General features: G+C 42.0%; 1 long non-coding RNA gene across 1 annotated transcript in view; it reads right to left on the bottom strand.

Moving 5' to 3' along the window:
• Positions 1-4,383: 4,383 nt before the first annotated feature.
• The window catches only part of LOC102765369, a 4,602-nt gene continuing 972 nt past the window's right edge, over positions 4,384-8,013 (bottom strand). Inside the window, exon 2 of the long non-coding RNA XR_436362.2 lies at positions 4,384-6,030. This is a non-coding gene — a long non-coding RNA (uncharacterized LOC102765369). The remainder of the gene's footprint in view (positions 6,031-8,013) is intronic.

The following is an 8,013-nucleotide window of genomic DNA, read 5'->3' as shown; positions in this document are numbered from 1 at the left end:
TGGGTAGATAAGCAGGCTGCCTATCTCATGGAAACTGAGCAGCCTGAGAGACCAGCCTATTTAGAAATAGTCCTAACCACCTTCTCACCATGACCTAATATAGTATCAGAGATCTGCCCTCTACCTCCCCTAGTCATTCTGGTGCTAATGTGTTACTGCTGGCTCTTCTACTTACTCAGCATTCATTGAGCACATACTCTCAGTCATCCATTCAGAATTTAGAAATTCCTGACTCAAGGAGCTCATACACAGGTCCACACAATGTTCATATATTAATAGAAAAGAATGCCGGTCAATGTTTATCAAGTACTAGCAATGTACCAGACTTTGTTCTAAAACTTTGTGTATTAGTCATTTAATTCTCCTAATAACCTTATGAGATAGGTATCATTACTATCAAGTCCATTTATAGACAAGACTCCTGGGCCACAGAGAATTTATATAATTGCCTAAGCTCCTTTAGGCAGTCATAGTTGGGCCAAGAGTCCAGCTGAGGCAGCCTGGCTCTAGTATCCAGCCTTTAATCGTTTCGCTGAGTTGGATGAGCGGGTGCACTCAAAGCCATGGAGGCATGACAAGATAGTGTGGATTCAGAGAACGATGAGCAGTCCAACATGGCTGAAATGGGGCTGAAGAGTTGGTTTGGAGCCAGATTGTGAAGAGCCTTACAGAGTGTGAATGGGGATTTCTCTTTTATTTTCCATAGGCAAAGGGTAGCCAGTCAAACTTTTTTAAAACAGATTTTTAAATATGTTTTTGGTTGATTTTTAGAGAGAGAAAGGGAGAGGGAGAAAAAGAGAAAAACATCGATGGGCTGCTCCTTCCCTTCTCCCCTCACTGCACACACCTCAACCCATAACCTGGGCATGTGCCCTGACGGGGAATAAACCAGCGACCTTTTGGTGCACAGGACCACGCTTCACCAACTAAGCCACACTGGCCAAGGCGCCAGCCAAACTTTTAAAGTAAGGAACAGCCCTAGCTGGTTTGGCTCGGAGGATAGAGTATCGACCCAAGGACTAAAGGGCTCAATTCCAGTCAAGGACACATACCTCCATTGCAGGCTCCATCCCCAGCCCCGACCAGTGGTCCTGTGGGAGGCAACCAATCAATGTGTCTCTCTCACATCAGATGTTTCTCTCTGTCTCTCCCCCTCCCTTCCACTCTCCCTAAAAAAGTCAATGGAAAAAATATTCTCGGTGGGGATTAACAAAGAAAAAGTAAATTAAAATCAAGTGAGGGACAAATAACCAGATCTACATTTTAGGAAATAACCTTGGGGTGGGGAGACTAAGAGCAGAAAAACAGAGCTTGGGCAGTTGCAGTGAGCCGGTGGAAGGCCTGGGGAGGGGAAGGGAAGACGGATGCCTAGACAATTCTGACTTACAATTGACAGGATTTTGCGGCTGATTTGAGGTGGGGAGAGAAGAGGAAGGCTGCTCCCCGGTTTGTAATGAGAGAGACTTGGCAAGTCGGTGCTCTGAATAGAGAAGCAGGTAATGTGGAGGGAAGGTAATGAGCTCAGTTTTAGACATGTTAGGTTTCCCCGAACCTTAGCATCTGCCAGTTGCCGAGAAGCATGACAGTTAAACTAAGTCAGACCCTTTGGGCTCACAGAGATAATTCTTTGCAAAATCATAAATATGGAAACTTCCTATTGTCTTACACATGCATGGGTTTGTGTGTGTTTTTTTACATTTAGGTGTAATTTGAAGAGAAACTGAAAAGCAAACTGTGATGGTGATTTGCTTGTTTCAAAAAGTGCCATCCTTCCAAAATTAGGAAAAAAAATACTCTCTTTATACTGAGGAAGAAATGCAAAAATAATCAAGCCAACCCCAAATGAGGTCTATGAGAAATGAAAAACTCATACTTTTTAGATACCTAAATATTTGAGTTCTATTTTAAGGACAGTGGTGGCATTGGGTTTGTGGGTTGAGAACATGTTTAGTTCTAAATAGATTTTTCTCATCTTAACTTTATGGCTTAGTGCTTCAACTATCTGCTCATCTATAAACTGTTTGCTTTTATCTACTAAAGCTAAACTTAGTTCAAGGGACACTCACACAGTAGCTACTCATTACTGAATTTAGCCCTAAATTATATGTCTAGTGTTTAGGTGTGAATATTTAAAATATAAGCCCAAAATAGAATTTTAAGCATTTTCCTGATAAATAAAACAGCCCAGGTTTGTTTAAAATCATGTTCAAAAAAATAGTTGAAAAAGTAATTCTGTTTCTTCCTCCATGAGCATTGATGATTACTTTTTAAAAGATAGACCCAAATTTTCTTATTGCTTTTCTGTAAATGTATAGTAGATCAATGGTTGCTGTGATGGTCTGTTTTAGAATTTCAGAGCAAAGCCCTGCCAGCCACAGTAGACAGCAACTCTTCTTTGAGAAACAGGCTTTGGCTTGTTACTGAGTGTTAGTAAGGACCAAATGCTTAACCACAGACCACCCTGCACCCTGAATGCCCAACATAAACTGGGTGTGGTCTAACCCACCAATCCGTAAGCTGGGTGTACACAGCAGTACTCCATTGTCAAATGAAAGTGGCATTTACGATACTGGGCTCGAGCATGCCCTGAAGATACAAGTTACATGAGGAAGTAACCCAAATGACCATGATTCCTATTCCTGTCATATTACTTTCTCTTTCCCAGCCTGCACCTATGGCCACATGGGCAATTCCCTAAGATCAGTTGATGAGAAAAGATAACTTGGATCTGGTTTACAAAAGGTTCTGTACAGCCCTAGCCAGTTTGTCTCAGTGGTTAGAGTGTCGGCCTGCAAACTGAAAGGTCCCAGGTTCGATTCTGGTCGGGGGCACATGCCCAGGTTGTGGGCTTGATCCCCAGTGGGGGACTTGCAGGAGGCAGCTAATCAATGATTCTCTCTCATCATGGATGTTTCTATCTCTCTCTCCCTTTTCCTTTCTCTCTGAAATCAATAAAAATATATTTTTTTTAAAAGATTCTGTACAGAATGCAGGTACCACCCCAATGGGGACAGCCACAGCTCTACAACTCACTCTGGGACATCCCTGAAGGACAGTAGTGAAGGAAAAGACTCCCAGTGAACAGAACTACAAGCAGTGGACCTAATTGCTCATTTTCTTGGAAGGAAAAGTGGCCAGAGGTATGAGTCTGTCCAATTCGTGGGCTGTGGCCAATTTTGGCTGGAGGGACTTGGAAGAAGCCTAATTGGAAAACTGGTGATGAGGAGGCTGGGGAAGAAGTATATGGATAAACCTCCATATAGGAGGTTTACAGGAAAAGAATGTGATAGTATTTGTATCTCCCATGTGAATGTTCACCAAAAGGTGACCTTAGTGGAGGTGACCTTAGTGGAGGATTTAAATAATTAAGTGGGTAAGATAGCCCATTCTGCAGATGCCAGTCCCCTTTCCCTGGCCATCACTGTCATCAACCAATAGGCTCACAAATGAATGGCAGGGGTGGTGGGGATGGAGGTTATGCAGGGGCCCAGCAACATGGACTTGTAGTAGGGCTGACCTGGCCATAGCCACTGCTAAGCACCCAATCTGTTGCAGCAGGAACCAACACTGAGCTCCCTATATGACACCATACTATGGGGTCAGCAGCCAGGTGAAAGTTGATTACATTGGACCACATACACCATGGGAGGGGCAGCATTTTATTATTAGAATAGACACTTATTCTGGATATGGATTTGCCTTCCCTGTACACAGTGCTTCTGCCAAATTATCATCCATGAACTTAAATACCTTACCCACCATCTCAGTGACCCACACAACATTCTGATCAAGGATGAAATGTGGCAGTGGGCCTGTGTCAATGGAATTCACTGGTCCTACCGTGTTCCTCACCAGCCTGAGGCACCTAGCTTGATATTGACAGTGGCCTTTTGAGATCCAGCAAGATGGCAATACCCTGAAGGGATAAAGCACTGAACTCCAAAAGACTACATGTGCTCTAAATATGGTGCTGGTTCTCCCATGGCCAGGATTCACAACTCCAGGAATCAAGGAATAAAGATGGTAGTGGCACCATTACCCCCAATAAGTGATCCACTAGCAAACATTTTACTTTCTATCCCTGAGACCTTATATTCTGCGGGTCTAGAGATCTCAGTTCCAAAGGGAGTATTGCTTCTACCGGGAGACACAGCAATAATCCCATTAAACTGAAGTAGAGCCGGCCCCCAACCACTTGGAGCTCAAGCTTCTGAATCAACAAAGTAAGGGGAGTTACTATACTGACTGGAGTGACAGACTACCAAGGGGAAACTGGGCTGCTACTACACAATGGAGGTTAAGGAAGAGGATGTTTGGAATACATATCTGTTAGGGAGTCTCCTAGTACCACGCCCTATGATTTCAATAAAAAACTACAATGAGTTGCTCTTTCTGCCATTTTTTATTTACAGTTTGTGCTCAATGCAAATCAATTCCATAAAATGAGAAGTCACTATGAATCAAAGCATAAATACACAAACACAATATACAATCCAAAATAGATATACAGCATTCAGGTATGAAACAAAAGGGAATGTTCATTCACACACACACAGTAGCTTAAGATCTGCTGTATGATGTTCCTGGGTAAGTTTCTAAAGATGGAAAATAATGACTTTGGTTATCAAGACTACTGTTGCCATATTAAATACTGGAACATCTAAGCATCAGTGTGTGACCATGCGAACAAAAGACTTTAGGGCGTGTCTATTTTTAAAAAGGTTCTGAGCATTGAGGCAATTGTGAAAAGATTTACTTTCCAAAATTAAGCCTACCCATTAGAGGCTTTGGATCAGGTTCTAACTATCTAAAAATATTGACCAACAACAGAAAGTGTTCCCAATGTGGCTATTCTGATTCATTTTTTTTTTTTAAAAAAAAGTATGTACAGGAAGAGTATAAAAGTTTTTCTGAATTTAATGTAAGCTTCCAGTCCACTTCCCAAACACCTAATTTACAGTTTTGGCTCCTTCATATATTTGCCTTTTCAATTTTAAGGTTTGCCAATTTTACCTTCAAGACCAATCATTTTTAAAATTATAAAAATGTATTCAACATATGCAGAAATAAAAAGCATTTTGAAATTAGTTGAGGTCAGTGTACTTCTACTCTTCAGAATTAGATTAGCTAAATGAATTTGGCGCTCTTATTGAATATCAGCAAAATTTACCCATTATGCTTGGATTTGGAGTAGGTTCCAATCCATCATTATCCTGGCACATATAAATTACCACACAAAAAGTCAAATGCTATGTCAAACCCAGAGGCTCAGAGGAAAGAGTCCAGCTCCCAAGAGAACAGTGATAGCTTAACAATGTAAAATTTTATTTTGAGTTATATGGACATTAAATTAGAACTGTGAAACAATACATTGGGGAGTTACAGAAACACTTGGAAGTTCCTTCTAGTATGCACATAAATAGAACCGTATCTTTTTGCATTACCTAACTGTTTCATGGCCATATAACTTTAATGAACCAAATGAAAACTGACTCTGTTCCAAATGCCATCCTTTATCTCTAGATAAAATCTACTGATTTTCAAGGTAGAATTGTATGCGTCCATACTTCTTAAGCCACATTTAAGGAAGTCACCTCTGAACTAATTTTGGATGTGTCTCTTCATCTTGTACGTGAAAGTCCAGCAGACTTAATATTGGCATTCATCATCTAGTCAAACCCTGACCATGCTCTTCAAGCCAATCAAATTTGAGATCCTCAACATTTTCTGTGTCAATAAAATTAGGTGTGAATTAGCAGATTCAATGAAGACCTGTTTCTTCCTTGTCACACTGGATATCTAGATGCCATTTGGATTGGGTTTAGAAGATGGAGAAGTACAGACGTTTCTTGCCCGAGTCTTTTAACAGTAGAGATGTAGAAGAGCCAACGAGATCACGAAGACACTGGCTGTTGACTGCAGAGCACCGCCACTTGCCCTGGTCGTGGCATTTGCTGGACTCTGAGTAGTCGAAGTATTGTGGGAAGGGTTACTTGCAGGTGTTACAGGAGTTGTTTGATTTGAATAAATCTAAAAAATATAAAAAGTTACACTGATAAATTTCCACTTGTGCGAGTTGCCTCCACATACACTTAATATGCAATTAAGATTGATGTCTTAGGTTGCTCTTGGTCCATTATTCCCTGACCCACATCATTTAATTCTGAATTCTTCCTTAGTACCACCAAGATCATGCTCCCTAGTTTCAAAACAAACTACCAAGAGATGCCAAATGTCTGCAACAACCAAAAATCAAACAAAAATGTTCTTCAATAACTGTAACTCCCAAGAGTATTTTATTTTTAATTCTTTGTCAATTAATATAGAAGTTTCTGTGACTATAATGACTTACTGGCATTGCAAAAGAGGTTTCCTTTCTTTTCCCAGAAAGGGAGAAATTTTAAAGTGCACAAATAATTTGGATTTATATTATAGTGTTGAGACTTATGGTACTAGAATAGAGTCACTTTGTATACTGGATTGGCTAGATAACATTCCTATTTAATACCCCCTTGGTTTTAACTTAAATGGACAGAGTATCTGCTCCCTTGAAATCTTTTTTTTTTTTTGTAATTGGAGAGAAGAAGGGAAACATTGGTTCCCTCTTATGTGCCCTAACTGGGGATCGAACCCATAACCTTCTGGTGTACCAACCAACTCAGTCACACCAACCAGGGCAGAAATCTTAAAATTATATATTAAAATGGCCACAGTATTGGTTTTAAATGTAAATATATAATGAGCCCTTTCCTTAAGGCAAAATGATTTCACCCAAAAACACCAAGAGGGTTTGTTTGGTGTTAAGTTTTCAGCAGCAGCCTCCTGCCTGGTCACTAAGCCCAATGCTGTGGCCAAGAACTAAGGTTCCCCAGCGTCCCAGCGCCTAAGTGGCATCATTCACCACACTGATTTTTCAAGACACAAAATGCACAGTCCAGTGGGGCACGTGATAATCTCTCCTTTGTCCCGGAACAAAGGCAGATGGGAGATTTCAGCTCTCCCTGCAAGGGAGGGTTTACAAGGGCTTCTAATTACAGGCAGGATGGAGGATGTGGCACCAAGTAGGTCTGGTCCACATGTACACTTGGCTGCCTGTTAATCCAAAAATAAAACCAGCCTACAGCAGCACCAGCTCCTTTTGTTGTAAAACCCATAAGGTCATTAAGCAAATATTGACCCAAGTGACATACAAATCCTATACAAAATAGACTAATTTAAAAAAAATCCTGATCAAGTCAAATATATTTACTGGGCACCTACTGTGTGCAAGATTCACTTGCCCTACCAGGAAATAGCACTCCTACTAAGAGAAGAGCATTAATAATATAGAAAATTACTTAAAACAGGGCACTGTGTTTGGGGGCAAGACCTGGCTTGGGATCCCTGAAGGTAATCTACTTTCATCCATACAAAGTATTTTGGTGCAGCAGGTGACTTCCTAAATAGAGCCCAGTACATCAATAGGAGAATCTAAGTAAGAACCCTCTGCAGCACCAAAAAAACCCACAAAACAACAAAAACCACAAAACAAATTGTAATGTTAAGTTGACATTAAACAAAAGATTTCCTACCAAACTAGATTGATGCTCTCATCTAGAACCTTCTTTGTAAAATGGGGGCGGGGGGTCTCTTTGGAAAGGACAAGGGGTTGGGAGAGACCAGTGGTTTCTTGCAGCGGCGCCCCTCCCCCACCGAGGAATCGTGAAAGCCTCGGAGCGCAGCCGACCCGTAAGACAACAATAGGGTACAGTTACCCGCCCGCGGAGGGCCAGGCGAAGAGCGCCCCACTCGCAGGCTGCGCTGCCCGGTGAGCCGCGAAACTGGCCGTCTGGGGACCAAGGACCCGGGGCACCCAAGTTTTCGGCTAAGCTCTGGAGACACTCCTCACAAAGCCCCAACTGAAGGCGGTGGAGAGCCAGCCCTGCCCTCCAAGCCCGACCTGCTGGAGAGAAATGCTCCTTCGCGCCACCCTCCCCCAACCCGCACCTCCCACTCGGGTGTCCCAGGCTCAGC

Source organism: Myotis davidii, unplaced genomic scaffold, assembly GCF_000327345.1.
Source record: "Myotis davidii unplaced genomic scaffold, ASM32734v1 scaffold68, whole genome shotgun sequence".
Lineage (NCBI taxonomy): Eukaryota > Metazoa > Chordata > Mammalia > Chiroptera > Vespertilionidae > Myotis > Myotis davidii.
Note: the sequence above shows the minus strand (reverse complement) of the source record. Positions and strands in the feature narration are given on the sequence as shown.